Below are 19,435 nucleotides of genomic sequence, written 5' to 3'. Positions count from 1 at the left end.
GGAGTGGGTAGCCTATTCCTTCTCCAGCGGATCTTCCTGACCCAGAAATCGAACCGGGGTCTCCTGCATTGCAGGTGGATTCTTTACCAGGTGAGCCACCAGGGAAGTCCATGGATGGGGAGGAACCCCAGGACCCCTACCCTACACGGCCCACAGAGGAAGGGACAGAAGCATGAGGGCGCAGCCCAGACAGCTCGCAGTTATTGACACCAGCCTCCAGCTGCCCCTTTCCTAGAAAAGAGGAAAGCCGTCCACGCACAGGAGGCTGCCAGGGTCAGTCCTTGCTCTGACAGTCAGCAGTGTGAAGACGCTGATCAACTTATAACCTGTGTGTTTCAGTCTGCTGATGTGCAAAATGGGATGATAGGAGCATCAGCTTCAGAAAGGAAAGTTCTCTGAAAGCTCCTGACAAAGGAGGCTGGCTGCAGCCACAGCCATCTCCACCATCACCATCACCAACAACACTAACTCTGTCATCACCACCACCATCATCACCATCACTCACCATTCACCCACCACCACCACCACCACCACTTATCATCAGCACCATGATCACCACCATCATCACACCAGCATCACCTTGGTCTCTCAGTAGTAACTGCTGACTGAAAGAATACAATAAATCATTTATTCCTTCTGAAATTTGCACTAAGGGCAAATACCATGTCTTATACATTTTGGTATATCAAAAATCTACACTATGACTGATTTTATAGAAGTCTGTGGAGCTGAAAGAAACTGCAAAGTGACCACAAGATGGGGATTCCATTTCTACTTTTAAGAAGCAAAGTCATGACCAACCCACAGATTCTGAAGAGGCTCAGTTGCTGAAAGCATAAAGTTGCAAAGTTAGAAGAGGCAGCTTCTCATTTCAATTTTTTCTTTAATCTCTCTCAAACACAAAATGGCAGAAATTGAAATAACCTACTCTCTACAAACTTACATCTCTACCTTAAAAGAAAAATCAACCTACACTTTCAGCTTTTGTGAATATGAAAATAAATTTTTGCATCCAACTTTCTCTGAGGATACTTTATCCTCTAAGAAGAAGAGAAAGTAATAATGAAAAGAGAAAGGTTTTCCATTTTACAAAATTTGAGACCAACTTCAGTCAAGTCATTACAGACAAAAAACAAGTTAAAAGGCTTTTCTTTTATTAAAGCATGATGTATACAGACTTTAATGCCAGCAAAAGGCATTTTTCTTTGGCCACGAGGCATGTGGGATCTTAGTTCCCCCACCAGGGTTCAAACCTGTGCCCCCTGCAGTGGAAGCTTGGAGTCTTAACCACTGGACCAGCAGGACGTCCCAGTAAAAGGAATTTAAAGTTTAAAGGATTTTAATTGGCTCCAATCTCACATCATATATTAATATAATCCCACTGTGTTAAAAAATACTAATAAGCACATGAAAAGACAAGTAAGATTATCAGTCACCAGGGAAATACAACTCAGAACCACGAGACACCATGCCGCACCCCCTGGGGTGGCTGAAATAAAACAGACAGACACTGGCAGGTGTGGGCAGACGCGGAGCACTCAGAGTCCTTCAGACGGTGGGAACGTGAGACGCTGGGGCCCCTTTGGAAAAGAGTCTGGCAGTTCCCCTACATGTTGAACACGGAGTTACCGTTTGACCCAGCAATTCTAACCTTGAGTATATCGTGAAGAGGACCGAAACATGTCCACACAAAAAGACTTGTATACAAATGATTACAGCAGCTTCTACATAACAGCCAAAAAGGGAGGGAAAACCCACATGTCTGTCAACTGATGAACGCACAGACAAGACGTGGTCTATGCACGCGGTGAAACATTATCAAGCCTCAAAAGGGAACATGGCACCGACAGACACGACAGCTCCAGGGACCCTGAAAAACACGATGCCAAGTGCAAGAAGCCAGGCACCCGATGTACGCATCTGTCTCCACGGGAGGCCCCACACAGACGACCCTGAAGACAGAAGCAGCACACTGGCTGCCCAGGGCTGGAGGAGCCGGTGATGTGGCGTGAAAGGCACTGGATTAGACCTGGGAAAGAGAGGCAGGCACCTGCAGGGAGGCGGGGCACAGCGAGGCGGGCAGGCGGGCGCAGGACGACCACTCGGCAGGTCAGACAGAGAACACAGGCAGCGGGGAGGGGGCGGGTTCCTTGCCCCTTCCCATCTCGGACGGCCCCTGCTCTGGTCCTGCCGGCCAGCAGCGTCCATTACTCTGGACCTACACTGGGGTGTTGGAGAAGACTCTCGAGAGGCCCTGGGACTGCAAGGAGATCCAACCAGTCCATCCTAAAGATCAGTCCTGGGTGTTCATTGGAAGGACTGATGCTAAAGCTGAAACTCCAATCCTTTGGCCACCTGATGTGAACAGCTGACTCATTGGAAAAGACCCTGATGCTGGGAAAGATTGAGGGCAGGAGGAGAAGGGGATGACAGAGGATGAGATGGTTGGATGGCATCACCGACTCGATGGACATGAGTTTGGGTGAACACCGGGAGTTGGTGATGAACAGGCAGGCCTGGCTGTGCTGCGATTCATGGGGTCGCAAAGAGTCGGACACGACTGAGGGACAGAACTGAACTGAAGTCTTTGACGGTTGAGCGTTTCAAGCCACAGCTGCAGACCACGGCACCTCCTGAGTCAGTTTCTGCTTAAGCAGATGGAGGGGGGACACAGCCGCTTTCTGTCCCTGGTGAAGAAGACCTCTGGGGCGGGCCCTGCCAGGTGGGTGCGAGGCCTGTGAACTGCACGTGATGGACGTGGCAGGGAGGCTGGGGGCGGCGCGAGCCAAGCGGGGAGCGGCAGATCCCTTCCGAGCGCCCCTCCCCATCACGACGTGAACAACCATCGGCTCTCTGGCACAGGTCCTCTGGCTCCTGCTCAAAGCTGTCCCGGCTGCCCCCGCCACTCGAGCTCACGTCCACCCGGTCCCAGGAGCACGACGCTCTTCCATCCACCGGGCCGGGTGGACGGACGCCGTTCCCCCTTCAGCAGCCAGCCCACACCAACCTTCCCGACAACACGTGGCCCTGAACCGAGGGGACCGATGACCAAGACTTCATTTCTTCCCTGTAACTCGCTGCCCCTTAAGGCAGTTTCACAAGTAATCACACTTATTTTCCTTTCCATTCGGGACACAGATCTGTTTAGGACAGCAAGGTGACAGAAAGTGTGATTTCCCGGCAAGAACACCTTAGGGAGGTGGCAGGCTCAGCGTTGGGAGCCAGACGCGCTGCCCCAGAATAAAGCTCTGCAGATGGGGAGCTAAGCACACGGCCGCCCCCCTGATGGACGCATGTTGTATACATTAGAACTGCAAGGCCTTCACGGGCACTTCCTGGATTCACAGAGGCTCTTAAATATTAATGTAGTCTGGAGCCTTCTTGAATATTATTCAATTCTTGCTACTGAAGCAAAAAACTCAGACATCTGACGCTAATGGCTAAGCTAAGTTGCTGGAAGACAGCAGCCACAGCAGACACTGCTCAAACCCTTGGAGGAGCCCGGACACTCGCCCAAAGACACACACAGCGGTGGTGACATGGGGGCCTTCACAGGTCAGGGGATGTCTTTACAAAGAAGGGATTCTGGTTTTATTGTTTAGTCGCTGAGTCTCATCCGACTCTTACGCGACCCCCGTGGACTGTAGCCCGCCAGGTTCCTCTGTCCATCAGATTTCCCAGGCAGGCACACTGGAGTGGGTTGCCATTTCCTCCTCCAGGGGACCTCCTCGACCCAGGGATTAAACCCCACCCACGTCTCCTGCATTGGCAGGTGGATTCTCTACCACTGAGCCACCTGGGAAGCCCATAGAGAAAGGGGAAGACACCTAACACAAAGTTAAAAGGAAAAGAAACACACACACAACAGAAGAGATGGCCCCTTCACTGATACTCACCGTGAACCGCGCAGGCGGCCTGCGTTCCAACCACCTCTTGCAGACGCGCCTGCCTTCAGCATTTATCCGTTCATACCCAAGTCGGGTCCACAAACATCCTCCCTTTCGGGCGAGTGGGGGATGCGCCACATTCTTGTCGCAAAGTCTGGCGTGCTGGAGGCCTTCCTGCCAGACGACCAGTTGGAGGGGGAGCCACATTTCCTTCATGTCCTTAGAAGGACGCCGTGCGTCGCTGATGCCTGAGACGGGAAATCCATCTGAGACACCTGCAGCTGCAGACGCGCCATCTGAGAATCTTCATACGACCACTGTCCCCATCGTCATCAGCCTCGAGAGAGCTGCCTCCCCCCGTGCCCATCTCCTGTTCATCTAATAATGGGGACGCGTCTCCTCTGCCGGCTTTCCTCTTCTCGTCATCATGAGTGAAAAATAAACAATCCTAAATTCTCTACTATGTTCAAAAAAATGTCTCCAGACTCCTTATCTTTGATAAGCAATCATTTGGAAAACACAATAAGCAAACTGAAGGAGCTCACGGAAGGAGCTGCTTATTTCTCTATTACATTCTTCCCGATGAGTCCATCTCCCATTCTTTCATGCTGGTATCATCTAAGCCCTTTTTTTAACCACATTTAGGAATGACTGATGAGTAACGATATAATAATACCTGGGATGACACAAGAGCAAAATATTTTAAGCTACAGAAAGAAATTAAGATCATTATGATCTGACAATGTATCTCAGATTTATAAAAAGATTCAAGGGACCTATATAGTAGCAGCAAGATAGAATGGGGTTTTTGTTCTACTTTTCAAAATAAGTAGATTTTTCTCCCTGCTCTTTGAAGAGTGGAACAAAAGTCATCAAATTTCAACCCTTACACATAGTTCAAAATATTCAAACAGGAAACTCAGAAGCTAAAGTTGGGTCACTTGATCCCTGAGGGTTCGTGGAGGTTCAGAGTGGTCCTCAAAACCAAGAACACCACCGGAGACGCCCGCAGCCTGGGTAAAGCCCCACCTCCTTCTGTGGCCCCCAAAGAGCCCTGCTGGGCTTGACCAGGAAAGCCCAACGCTGGGCTCGCGCGGGTAGAACATTCGTCTTGAGAACGCCTACTCACTCCCAGCCCTTGGCAAATGTCAGACCGTCCCTGATTCTAGTCAGAGAGTCTGTGAGGAGTGTCTGTCTGTCTAGCTCTCGGTCAGTAACTGCTCTTACTTGGAGTTTAAAGCTGATGGTGCTTTAGGCCCAGCTGGAGAAGTACAGTCTTGGTCGGTCAGTAAACGCTCAAGGCTAATTTTCTGCCCTGCTGGCTGGGGTCCACTCCCGCAAGAGGGCCATGACCCAGGCCCGCTTCACGCTCTGTTCTTTATCCAGCGACTCTCCGCCGAGCCGAGAGGCTGACCGACATATGTCCTGACCCGACGGGAAGGTCCGTACTCACCGCTCTGCCTGCCTGGCCTCCACACCCCCGACTTCAAGCCCCCGTGAGCCTCGAGCTGCCTGTGAGGGGCTGCAGAAAGCCCCGGGCAAGGGGGCCGCGCAAGGCCGTGCCCATCTGACTGCCTTCGACAGCCACCTGCCTCTGCCCGCCACGCAGAGGGGCCTGGGTGGGACTCGGGCCTGGCCTATGCTGCTTCGTGGAGAAAACGGCGCTGAAAAAAAATGTCACCCGCTAGACGGAGTGGACACGAGCGGTTCAGAGAGAGGAGTGGAGGGCTGACACGTCTCAGGCAGAAGATAAAGATTCTGGAGAAAGGACGTGCACGTAGCTGCGAACGATGGCACCCACCCCGACTGCCCGTCCCCCAACGTCTCCTCTCCAACACCAAACAATGGCACCCACCCAGACTGCCTGTCTCCCAACGTCTCCTCTCCAAACACCAAACGATGGCACCCACCCCGACTGCCCGTCCCCCAACGCCTCCTCTCCAACACCAAACGATGGCACCCACCCCGACTGCCCATCCCCCACGTCTCCTCTCCAAACACCAAACGATGGCACCCACCCCGACTGCCCGTCTCCCAGCGTCTCCTCTCCAAACACCACAGGGCAAGGAGAAGGGGAGAATAAAACCACACGGGCCTTCCTGGAAGTCCAGGGGCTAAGACTCCACACTCCCAACGCAGGGGGCCCGGTTCAATCCCCGGCCAAGGACTAGACCCAACACGCGCAACTACCGAGCCCGCGCACTCTGCAGCCTGCGTGCCACGAGGAGGGTCCCACAGCCACAGCCAAGACCTCAGGCGACCAAATAAATACATGAATATTTAAAAAAACCACTACGCTGACACCATGGCTGCCCAAGCCTTCCCACCCCATCCTGGCTCGCACTCTGCACTCCTTCCAGCTCCAGGGGGCTTCAGGATGTGGGGGGCGGGGCGGGGCCACAGAAAGGGAAAGGAAACCTCCCCGTTCCCTTCAGGAAGCAATGGCAACACTTATACCTAAACTGCAGGGAACGGAACCAAAAACCCCCGCAGACCAGCATCGCTCAATCAGCATCGCTCAGGGAAAGCACTGCAAAGATACAGAGTCCGACACCACAGCCGAATCCCTAACCGGTCTGTCTCTTACTCTTCTCTGATCAGCAGCAAAGTTCTGGGTCAGCAGGCCTGGATACGCCAATCACTCGATAGGGGGCCTCGCACCCCCATGCTCATCGGAAAAGCGGGTTTTCCAGGGTTGGCTGTGACGATGGGCTGTCCGACGCAGTGAACTCGTGAACAGTGGTAGCTGTTCTCACTAATACAGTTTCACTTTGACTAGCGGAGCACATGCGCTTTCTGAAAACTCACAAACAGTTGCACGTGTAAGTCAGCAAAGAAACCGCCTAACATCAAATAAGGCATTCCTTAACGATGAATCTGTCTGAAAGCAGGGCTTGTCTCCCAAGGTGTAACACTGAATTGGAAATACAAAGGAAACAACAGATCAGAGAATAATACATCACAAGGCTCTCAAAACCAAAGGCTGGCGATTGTTTAAGATTCTAATGAAATGTCTGTGGGTAAAATAAAAGTAATGTAGAACATGCAACAGCCAGGAACAGGTCGGACTGTGCCTTGAAATCAAGCTCCTCGGGGTGCTCATGACCACACCCCCGGTCACTCAAAACCTTCACGTGTCGGGCGCTGGGCCCCCACATGCAGGGCTGAGCTCGGGTCTTGGCCACAGACCTCCCCACAGCAGAGCTGGGTGCCCCAGCTTCCCTGCTACGGCCGCCCCTCAGCCAGCGCACTGTGCATGGTGGGGTCTCACCGACGCTCCCCATCCAGCCTTCACAGGCCAGAAGCCAGTGCAGAGAGCAGCCCCCTCCCTTTCAGGAGGCTCTGATGCTCTACCAACAGCTCCGGTAACACACGGTACTTCCAGGGGAACAAGCATACGGCCTGGGCACAAAGACACATGTGTGTCTGGATTTGTTAAAATGATGTTAACAAAACAAAAGATGATCTGAAAACGGTTTTGGTAATTTAACAGTAACCTTCGGTAAAAGAGAAACATTTAAAAAGGCCAAAAAAAATGAAGATGGGTAATGGTATGTGCTATATAAGAAATATCTGCAAATTTCTGATTCTCAAACAGTGAAAGATAAAAATTTGAAAAGAAAGCGAGAGCTTGTGGGGAGAAAGGATGAGGCTCTTCAAGGGTAAATGGCAAAGCCCTCAATTCAGGCCACACTCCTCTGCAGGACTCTGATTATCACACAGGGATTCTGAACCCAGGCCCAGGAAACAGGGATCGTGAAATTCTGGAGCGCTGCCAAGTGTGGGGCTGGGTCTTTCTGGGGAGAGGATCCAGGGCCGGTACCACTCCTCACAGGCGTGACCACCTCACAGGCGTGACCACCTCACAGGTGTGACTACCTCACAGGCGTGACCACCTCACAGGCGTGACCACCTCACAGGCGTGACCACCTCACAGGTGTGACCACCGCCACTGCGAGCTCGGAGGACCAGCCACCCTCCCAGTCGGCCTTCCAAGACTTGCTACGTTGTTCATTTGCTCAGTCGTGTCCAACTCTTTGCAGCATCATGGACTGCAGCATGCCAGGCTCCCCACCCTTCACTCTCCTAGAGCTTGCTCAAACCCATGTCCATTGAGTCAGTGATGCCCTCCAACCATCTCATCCTCTGCCACCCCCTTCTCCTCCTGCCTTCAATCTTTCCCAGCACCAGGGTCTTTTCCAATGAGTTGGCTCTTGGCATCAGGTACTCAAAGTATTGCAGCTTCAGCTTCACCATCAGTCCTTCCAATGAATATTCTGGACTGATCTCCTTGGATGGATTGGTTTGATCTCCTTGCAGTCCAAGGGATTCTCAGGAGTCTTCTCCAACACCACAGTTCACAAGCGTCAGTTCTTCGGTGCTCAGCCTTGTCTACGGTCCAACTCGCATCCATATTACATATCACTTCCTGTGACTTAGATGAATTCAAACGTTTTCAAAGACCTTGTGCTCAACTGCTGAAGTTTCCAGATGTCAGATTACCTGGCATGGTATATTAGGAGGGTAAAAAGGGAAGGGATCCCACTAATGTTTTTGTTAATTTGTTAGTTTTTTCCTCTTAGCCAGAGCCAGGACCACTTCAGCAAGGACAGCAATTTAAAACAGGAAATGAAGAGAAACCATTTAAAAGAAAAGAAATGAATCAGGGGGAAAAGATGTGAAACTGCACTTCAGTGGGAAGGAAATAGAACTTGTTCTCTGGTGAAAGGATTTTGAAAGGCTGTACAAAGGGTCCCAATTAACGAGGATAATATTCTACCACCTCGGCCTCAGGGATCATATCTGAACGTGCGAAAGTGCTTCGGCGGCGTGTCGCAAAGCACAGCTACAAATTGGGGAAATTAATCCTTGACTTCACTACCAGCAGCGGGCACGACAGTCACGTGATCGGGTGGCTCGGGGCTTCAAGCAGAGCCAGGCCGGCAACTCAGGAAGGTGTCCGGGGGCAGAGCTGCCGCCTAGATGCCCAAGCAGAACAGTCTGGACCCAGAACGCCAGGACCTTGGCAAGACGCTTAACCTCTGCACATCTCCTCTCTCCTAAATTCAAAGCAGTAATGCTTCCGTCACGAAGGCTGCTGTTAGAAATGAGAAGAAACGCACAGCGGAGTTAATTAAATCATAAACGCAGCTCAGGGGAATTAGGGCAGGGGTCGGGGAGAGCCCCTTCTTTACCCCACAGTCCTACGCCCCCCACGCTAGGCAGTGGCTGCAGCTCCAAGGAAGGGGGGCTGTCATCTAAGCACAGGGAGAAAAAGACGGACGAACCCACGGACCCGGGGCACTGCAGCCCCAAGTCCTAGGAGATTAACGCGCCCAACAGCCCCTCGGCACAGAGAGCGTGCGCTCCTCAAACGTCGGGGGCTGCAGTCTGGAGATGCAGGGAAAGACCCCAGACCCACACAGTCTGGGCGGGGAGCGAGGTGAGGACACGCCGGGTCAAGCTGACGGAAAGCAAGGTCCAGAAGGAGGCCCACAGGCCAGAGAGAGGACAGGCCTTCCTTCTGGGTGGCTGACGACTGGATGCAGGTTTCACCTCCTGATTCATAAGAGACACCAGGGTCTTCCTCCGCAGGAAAGGGGAGCAGAGACCTGACTGATACCAACGCGTGTTCCGTGAGCACACGCGGACCGAGTTTCCACAAAACCACCTCAACTGATTCCACCTCCGCGGCATTCCAAACAGGCCAGCGTGCGCCTCAGGGACCGGGAACAAACAGCCCTGGCAGTGTCTTCTAGAAGGGAGTGCTGGCTAAACACCTGCTTCAGCACAACAGTGTGTGTAGAGGAGAGGACTGCAGCCACCAGGCAACAAGGCAGCGTTGTTTCACTAGCACACACACACACACACACTCGTCTTTGCCAAGCTCCCAATTAAGCCTCTTGAGTACGGCTCCCGCAGGCTGCAAATGCAGACGTCACACTGGAGAGCGTCTAATTGCTCCTGGCCCTTCGGCTGATCCCCCCAGTCCTTTACCGTTGTAAAGCCCTGACCCCGTTGGAACAGCCTCACAGGCAGACCCGGACGGATCCACAAAGGAGTGGCACACACGCAGGGGCACACAGACGGTGCTCAGGGCACCCCCCAGCCAGGGCGAGATGGCGTCTCTGATGGGGCCGCAGACAGACGGTCAGACATCCTCCTGGCAAACATCATCAAGACTGAAAAACACCCACGGTTGAGCCAGTAACGCCTCCTGCCTCTTCTAAGACTGCATGTCAAGAAAACAACCCAAGATGCAGTCTAGAACGTCGAGAAACACTATGCGTGCTGTCGAGGACAGTGAAAAAGTGGGAACCGCACAAACCTGCATCCAGGGAAAACTGCCCCGATGTGGTGGCAGCTCACAGCAGACAGTGGGCCGGATGTCTGGGTCCCCTCAAAATGCACATGCTGAAATCCTCACCCCAGGAGGATGCGGTCAGGAGGCAGGGCCTTGAGGAGGTCGTCTGGGTGGACCCTCATGAATGGGACTAGTGTCCTCACACGGGAGACCCCGCAGAGCCCCCTTGCCCCCCTACCCCGAAAGGACGCGGGCTACGGACCAGGCAGAGGCCCCCAGAATGAGACCATGCCACTCCAACCACAGACGCCCAGCCTGCAAGCCGCCAGAACTCTGAGAGACAAACCCCGCTCCTCTAAGCGCCCCGGCCTGTGGTCCGTAGCATACCAGCCAGGGGGATGAAGACAGGCCTCTGCCGTCTCCACAACAGCCGTCCTGAGGGGCTTCCTGGGCTTCCTGGTGGCTCAGGCATTGAAGAACCTGCCTGCAGTGCAGGAGACCAGGGTTCGATCCCGGGGTCAGGAAGATCCCGTGAAGACGGAAATAGCCACCCACTCCAGTATCCTTAAGCTGGAAAATCCCACGGACAGAGGAGCCTGGTGGGCTGCAGTCCACAAGATCGCAAAGAGTCGGACACGACCGAGCGACTGACACTTTCACTTTGCTGAGGTACAGCTCACACACCACGCCGTTCAGCCAGGGAAAGCGGTTTTCAGCACAGGCACTGAGTGTGCAGACAGTCACTGGAGCCTGATTTCAGGACATGGGGTCCCTCCTAAAAGACACCCCACACCCGCAGGTCAACCCCCACGCGCCCCCAGCTCTGTTCCCAAGCCACAGGCAGAGGTCTGTTCTCAGCCACCTTCTGTCCCCGCCTACCTGCCGACCCTGGACACTTCCCACGAGTGGATCGCACACTATGTGGCCTCACGTTTCCAAGGGCCCTCCGCTTCACAGCGTCTCAGCCTGCCGCTCCCCTTCACTGCGGAGCAATACTCCCCTGCGCGGGCAGACCACCCTTCATTTACAGCTGCACCAGCTGCCGGGCACTCGGGCCGGGCTTTGGGCTTTGCGGGCTGCGACGAACAACGCTCCCGGGAACACTCGCAGCAGGCTTCGGCCAGGTCGCACAGTAACGCTAGGCTTACCCCTCTGCTGAAGTGCCCGGCTGTCGGCCAAAGTTGCTGGGCCAGCTGGACAGGCCCCCAGCAACACATGGGGTTTCAGATTCCTCCACATCCTTGCTGACATTTGCTCCTGTTCCTCTGATTTCCAGCATCCTAGGGGGTGTGACTTTGCCGGTTTGCATTCCTTAAAGATTAATGATGTCCAGTACCTTGTCATGCTCATTGGCCATTACTTTGCAGAAATGTCTACTCAAATACTTGGCCCCTTTGTTAAAATCAGATTGTCTTACTGATTTAGAACAGTTCTTTGTAATTTCTCCCATTCTGCAAAGGTCTCCTCCCTTGAGAGTATCGTCTACAGCACGAAGTTTTCATGTCCACGTAGTCCAGTTCACCTGTTGTTTTTTGGGCATTTTTGCTCTTGGCGTCACATCTAAGAAGCCATGGCGTAATCCAAGGCCATGAAGACTTACTACTGGGCTTCATTGTGAGACTTTAATAGTTTCAGCTCCTACATTTAGGTTCATGACTCATTTTATTTTTATGTATGGTGAGAGGCAGGGATGGAACTTTGCATGTCAATATCTAATTGTTCCGGGCTTCCCTGGTGACTTGTGGTAAAGAACTCACCTGCCGATGCAGGAGACTTGCGTTTGATCCCTGGGTTGGGAAGATCCCCTGGAGGAGGGCACGGCAACCCACCCCAGTGTTCTTGCCTGGAAAATCCCATGGACAGAGGAGCCTGGAGGGCTGCACTCTATGGAGTTGCAAAGAGTCAGACACGACTTACCAACTGTACAACAATCTCACTGCCCCAGCACCAAATGTTGAAAAAGACCATTTCTCCACTGAGCTGCCCTGGCATCACTAGCAAAGATCAACTGCCCATAAAAATGAAGATTTATTTCTAGACTCTCAATTCTGTTCTACTGATGGCCATGTCCATCCACAAGCCAGAATGACACTTTCCTGATTACTGTAGTTTGGCAGTAAATTTTGATATCAGGAAATGTGAATCCTCCAACTTCATTCTGTTTCAAGATTGTTTTGGCTATTCTGGGTCTCTTGAATTTAAATATGAATTTAAAGATAAACTTGTCAATTTCTGCTACAGTTCTAATAGGGAGTACACTGAATCTTTAGATCAGTTTGGGGAGATCTGCCGTCTTAATACCACCAAGTCCTCCAATCCACCACAAGAGAGGTCCTTCCATCTATTTGTTGTTGTTCAGTGGCTAAGTCACATCCCACTCTTTGCGACCCCATGGACTGCAGCACGCCAGGCTTCTCTGTCCTTCACCATCTCCTGGAGTTTGCTCAAATTCATGTCCATTGAGTCAGAGATGCCATCCAAACATCTCATCCTCTGTCACCCTCTTCTCCTGCCCTCGATCTTTCCAAGTATTAGGGTCTTTTCCAATGAGTAGGCTCTTCGCATTGGTGGCCCAAGTGTTGGAGCTTCAGCTTCAGCATCAGTCCTTCTGATGAATATTCAGGTTTGACTTTAGGATGGACTGGTTTGATATCCTTGTTCCATTTATGTAAACCTTCTTTAACATCTTTCCACAGTGTTTTGTAGTTCTTAGAATAAATATTGTATTTTTTTGCTAAATTTATGTCATTTTATTCATTTCGACAGTATCATAAATGGAATTGTTTTCATACTTTCTTTTTTTGATGGTCCATTGCAAGTGTGGAGAAATACAACTGGTGTTTCTGTCTTGATCTTTATCTGACAACCTTGCTGGGCTTGTTTACTGGCTTTCATAATTTTTTAACGGATTCTTTTGGATTTCCTATATACAGAAGATGTCATCTGCAGTGGGAGAGAGTTTCACTTCTTCATTCCCACTCTCAGTGCCTCCGCTTCCTTTTTTTTTGCTAACTCTGTCAACCAGGACGGGCTTGAATACCAGTGGAGAACACAGACGTCCGTGTCTTGCTCCTGAGCCTAAGAGGAAAACGCTCAGTCTTCCATGTTAAGCATGAGTAACCGTGGGGTCTTCACGCACTCTTTGTCAGAGAGGTCGCTCCTCTGGCCTCAGTGTTTTGAGTGCTTTTTATCAGGATGGTGTTGGATTACGTCAAATGCTTTTTCTGGATCAACTGAGATGACTGTGTTGCTCTGTCCTTTATTCTGTTAGGACAGAGTGTCACACTGACTGCGTTCCCCACGTTGAACCAGCCTTGAGTCCCGAGATGAACCCCGTCTGTCTGATGCATGACCCCTTTGCATGTCTGCTGCATTCCGTTCCTCAGTGTTTCACTGAGGCTTGTTACATGTGCTCCTTCTTTGTGATCTTTGTCTCGTTCTGGTATCAGGATAATAATGGCCTAGGAGAATGAACTGAAAGGTATTTCCTCTCTCCTCTTTTTGTAACAGTATGTGAAGAAGTGATGCTAATTCTTTGTTAAATATTTGTCAGAATTCACCAATGAAGTCAGCTAATCCAAGGCTCTTCTTTGTGGGGATTTTTTAAATTACTCCTTTAATCTCTTACGTACATTGCTCTTATATTTATACATCTATATAAATATTGATAAATAAATTATAATAAACATTATATTATACTGAGACACAGAAACTTATTTTAAGAAATAGCTTTACACAATTATGAGGACTGGCAAGTCTGAAATTTGTAGACCAGGTCAGCAAGCTAGAAACTCGGGCAGGATTCCTATGTTGTAAGGAGAATTTCTTCCTCTTCTTCTTCTTCAGGAAATTTCCATCTTTGCTCTTAAGGCCTTCAATTCACTACATGAGGCCCACCCCCACATTATGCAGGGTAATTTGCTTTATTCAAAGACGACTAATGTATATGTTAACCACATCAAAATATACCTTCACAGCAGCATCCAGACTGGTGTTTGACCAAATAAGTGGGCACCACAGCCTAGCCAAATTTATACAACATTAACCAAACAGTCAGTTGTGGAAATCCGTGCCTTTCTAGGAGCATCTCCATTTCATCTACATCCTAATTTAATTTAGAGAGTTATTCACAGCATTTCCTTAATGCCATTTATTTTTGAAACCACTCATAACTTTAGTGATCTGAGCCTTCTTCCCTTTTTTCCAGGTCAATCTAGCCAAAGGTTGACCAGCGTTTTGTTGCCCTCTTTGAAGAACCAGCTTTGGTTTTGTTGCGTTTTCTCTATGGCTTTTCTATTCCCTACTTCATTTATTTCTGTTCTAGCCTTTATTTCCCACCTTCTGTTTGTTTTGCCTTTAATTTGCTCTTCTTCTCCTAGTTTCTGAAATTGAAAACTCAAGTTAATACCTTGAGATGCTCTCTTTAATGTGAATACCTCTTGGAGCAGTGCTTTAGCTGCCTCCCCTAAGTCTCCGTATGCTGTGACTTCTTCTTTGACTCATTGTTTCTTTATAACTGTATTCTAAAATTTTCACATATTTGTCACATTTTCTTCTGTAACTGATATCTAACTTAATGTCTGTATGATCAGAGCACAATTTATATGATTTCTACCCTTTCAAATGCACTGATGCTTGCTTTATGGCCTAGCATATGGTCTACGCTGGAGAGCGCTGTGCATGCACTTGGGAAGATGGGATCCTGCCACGATGGGGGCTCTGCAGACCTCTCTGAGAGCCAGTGATTTCCAGGTGCTCAGTTTTCTTTCTGCTCCTTTGTTGATCTTCTGTCTGCGTTTCCTACACATTATTGGAAGGAGTATGTCACTATGTTCTAGAAAGACATTTTTTAAAAAAGCTTAATGACTCTGGGAAATGCTTAGAAATTAAAACAAAAAGCAGTACTAAAATGTGCATGCATAATATAATTGCTGCAATGCAAAAAGTACATTGGCAAAAAGACCAGAAGGAAATTAGTAAAATGTCCCAATGAAAGCTTCTGAGACAAGGAGCTAATGTTAATGAGTTTTCTGATTTTTTAATTTTTAGTATAAGTCCATTACTTTGATCGTCACCAAGATGTTTTTAAACAGAAAATCTGACTACATACAAGTTATGGGCTATGAAAGCACAGCGCACCTGACTGTCACCTCAGGGGGCTGCAAAACCAGCAGCCCCTCCCTCTGGTTCTGAGCCACTGGCATTTCCAGGGTCCTCTGTTCTCCACTCCCTCACACAGAACAGAACTGCCACAGGAAACGTCCTGAACTCAGATGCTCTCGTTTCTACCTTTAAAATGTTTCTGAGATGAGCTGTGAACTGCAGAAGTGTGTTAGGTGAGGAACACTAAAGGAAGCCAGTGAAAGAGGCATTTAGCAGCAGCCTTGGTTCATATAAGACACGGGAAAACGAGGTGCAATTAGGAAAGACATAAACGCAAACAAAGAAAGTGTAGACAACTGCTTCTAAGACCGTAATTTATCAATAAGAAACGGCGACAGCTCACCCTCACTGTCACTCAGAGCCGGTTCACACCGACCGTGGACAAGGCGGAAGAAAGATGGCCGCACAGCTGTTCAGCTGACAGCAGACCCCACCCGCTCAGCGCTCCTCCTCTGTGTCCCAGCCAGGTTTGGGGACTTACTCCTCTTGCTGACCCCACACTAAATCCACTCCCAGTGCGCTCCGGTATCCAGGAAATGCATGCTAAAGCGTCTTCTCTGGGCAAAAGTAACCTGCTCGAAAACAACCTGTACTTTTGAGATGCTGACTTATAAACAGTAACGCAAAAATAAAGAATCGATGCTTTCAAACTGTGGTGCTGGAGAAGGCTCTTGAGAGTCCCTTGGACGGCAAGGAGATAGGACCAGTCAATCCGAGAGGAAATCAACCCCGAATATTCACTGGAAGGACTGAAGCTGAAGCTCCAATACTTTGGCCACCTGATGCGAAGAGCCAATTCATTGGAAAAGACCCTGATGCTGGGAAAGACTGAAGGCAGGAGGAGAAGTGGGCAGCGGTGGATGAGACGGTTAGACAAGCATCACTGACTCAAAGGACATGGATCTGAGCAAACTCCAGTGAAGGAGAGGGAAGCCTGGTGTGCTACAGTCCATGGGGTCACAAAGGGTCAGACGTGACTTACTGACTGAGAAACAACAACAACAGTAAAAAAGTATCCATGATGTTCCTAAGGAAACACACTGTCATTTCAGCCACTTTCCGTATTAGCTTTCAAGAGTGATTTATTTTACCAGAAAATGCCATATCAAACCCATCAGAGCTTACACATGCTGGTGATGAAAATCAGCTGTGAAACGCTCCTCCTACGTGCCGACCCACTCCCAGGCACCCTGAGGACTTGGTCCACAGCGAGTCCACACGAGCTGGTCAGGGCAGCTTCTAAATTTAAGGAGCACGCAGGACAAAGGCGTGGGGTTGTGGGAATGCTGCTTCGTGTTTTGCTCTGCTGAAACCACTTAGTTCAACTAAAATATACCTCTCTACTTAAATTGTGGGATTCAAGGTGACGGAATAATGGTTCTTAATCTTAAATAGGATTTAACACTGCTAAAATGAATATGACAGCCCCTGTTTGAAAAATACTTAAAAACTGCACCATGCCTAGGGGGAAAAGAACTTAAAAACTCCAACAACACTAGCAGGGTTTCATGAATCATGCCACATTATCTCAACAGGATATTCTGTGCAGGAGGTGGAAACGATCTTTACCAAGATCTCTTAATAATACAGGAACAAGCTAATGTTACAGGGACAAGCTCATGTTCTAAGGTTAAACGGGAAGAGGCGCGAAACAGAATTTTCTATGTAACATGTTCTGAACTACATAAATAAAACACACAGCGAAGACTCAGAGGAGCTCCCCGCAGACAGCTGTTCCCACCCGGCACTGCCGTGGGCCTGCGCCCCGTCCCCAGGCTGGCCTGGTGGGAGTGCAGAGGCACAGACACCTCCGAGGGGTGTCGGGAGAGCAGCATCTGGCCCCCGCAGAGGACAGAGCGAAACGCGGCTGCGTAAGGCCACAGAGGCCTCCTTCCCCCCAGCCAAACCCAGACTTCGGGACCCCTGGGCTCAGTGGAGCCTGGAGAGGAAAGCACAGGACCCAGCCCTGCTGCCCAGCCCACAGCCCCGAGAAGCGGCCAGCTCCCCTGCACTGAGCCCTCCTCCACTGTCTTCTCCCAGCACGTGACACCTTCCTGGAGCGACAAGCCACTCGGGCTTCCCCCCCGCTGGCTTCAGCGGCCTTCTCCAGCCTCTGGATCTGGACCACCCGCACACCCACCCCCGCCACCAAGGTCCCCAGAGCTCTCCTGACTCTCGTCCTCAGACACCCCTCGGGGGTGACAGACACCTCCAGGGCCCAACCGTGACCAGGGGCTCCATCCCAAAGTTTAGTTCAGTTCAGTCGCTCAGTCGTGTCCGACTGTTTGCGACCCCGTGGACTGCAGCACGCCAGGCCTCCCTGTGCATCACCAACTCCCAGAGTTTACTCAAACTCATGTCCATGGAGTCAGTGATGCCATCCAACCATCTCATTTCTCTGTCGTCCCCTTCTCCTCCAGCCTTCAGTCTCTCCCAGCATCAGGGTCCTTTCTAGTAAGTCAGTTCTTCCCATCAGATGGCCAAAGTACTAAGTTTCAGCTTCAGCATCAGTCCTTCCAATGGATATTCAGGACTGATCTCCTTTAGGACAGAATGGTTGGATCTCCCTGCAGTCCAAAGGACTTTCAAGAGTCTTCAACACCACAGTTCTAAAAGCATCCATTCTTCTGCACTCAGCTTTCTTCACAGTCCAACTCTCACATCCATACATGACTACTGGAAAAACCATAGCTTTGATTGTCTAATCAAACCTTTGCTGGCAAAGTAAGGTCTCTGCTTTTTAACATGCTGTCTAGATTGGTCATAGCTTTTCTTCCAAGGAGCTGAGGATTTGTTCCACACATGCTTGCAGAGGCGGGGGCTGGCGCTACTGCACCTGCGTGTGTCCTTCAACAGCGGGACAGCAGGGTGAGGAGCCGGAAGAGACCTGACTGCCGGCAGCCCCAGGGGGCCTGTGTGTGCGCCTGTGTGTGTGCATATGTGTGTGTGTGCGCACGACTGTGTGTGCTCACGGAATGAAGAGTCTCTGAGTTTACCTGAAGGCAACACTTGAACACAAAGTGTTCTCTCCAGCTTTTCTCTCTTCTGGACAATTAACATCGCGGTCATGTCCCTTCATCCCAGCCTGCTGATGATTCAGACAAACGCACCAAGGATCGCTTGGGTCTTACAACCTACATTGGTGCTAGACTCGTTAGGACAAACTTATTTACCACATTAATTAAATGGTCTATTTAACATGGAATATCAATTCTCTAATCACATCTCAGTTGAACTTCTTCTTTCAATTAACAGCTCTGAAGTCTACTGACAGAGCTCCTACTGTTCTAGGATCATTAAGAACACTTTCATTATCTGTCAAACGAGGAAGCGAGAAACAGAGAGGCAGGCAGGCTCGGAGCGGCCTCTCCCTGCTGAACAGATGATGGGGGAGCAGCCCGGGATCACTGGTTGCTTAGCAACGGAGAGGCTCCCATGAGACTCCAAGCGATGGGAGAGGGGTGGCCACAAAATGGACCACAAAATGGATGAGAAGCGGGCGCCGTCAGGGGACCATCTGGTCTCAAGTCAACCTCACTCTTCAGATTACAGCAACACGAGAATCCGAAGTGGACCTAACACTGAGATGGCTAAAACACAACCTAAAAAATAACCACAATGACAAACACCAAGGCAGGAAGGTTCACGTGAAGACAAAGTAACACCAGTTTTAAACAAAACGCTACCGCTCAAGAGTAAACCCGTCCTGTGGTGTTTCATTTCTGTCCACAGATGAATTAAAAAGTAGATCTCACACACATATCGTCAGAACGGTTTTTAAACTTGAAACATAAACCAGGCAAAGTTATGCTACAGTTGGCTACCTGCTGCAACATAAATGGAAGAAAAAATATGCAATACTCAGAGACAGTATAACCCAACCTAAAGCCCATTAAACCAATTATTTTGCATGTAATTAATATTCCCATAAAATTAAATGCTACTAGTATATCAAAGGCAAACCAGTGATAAATGCTGCACAAATGCAATCAAAGAGGATTCGGTTTTTAGCTTATAAGCAAAACATCCAACTAATAGCCTATCACCTTAACCTTAGCCATTTAAATCCAAATCATTAAAG

General features: G+C 50.0%; 1 protein-coding gene across 2 annotated transcripts in view; it reads right to left on the bottom strand.

Annotated features, from left to right (window-relative positions):
• TBC1D22A (TBC1 domain family member 22A) overlaps positions 1–19,435 on the bottom strand; it is a 257,407-nt gene that overhangs the window by 123,361 nt on the left and 114,611 nt on the right. The gene's annotated exons all lie outside the window — the stretch shown is intronic.

The sequence above is a fragment of the Bos javanicus genome, chromosome 5 (genome assembly GCF_032452875.1).
Source record: "Bos javanicus breed banteng chromosome 5, ARS-OSU_banteng_1.0, whole genome shotgun sequence".
NCBI lineage: Eukaryota > Metazoa > Chordata > Mammalia > Artiodactyla > Bovidae > Bos > Bos javanicus.
The sequence above is the reverse complement of the archived record's forward strand: the minus strand, read 5'-3'. Positions and strand labels throughout refer to the sequence as shown.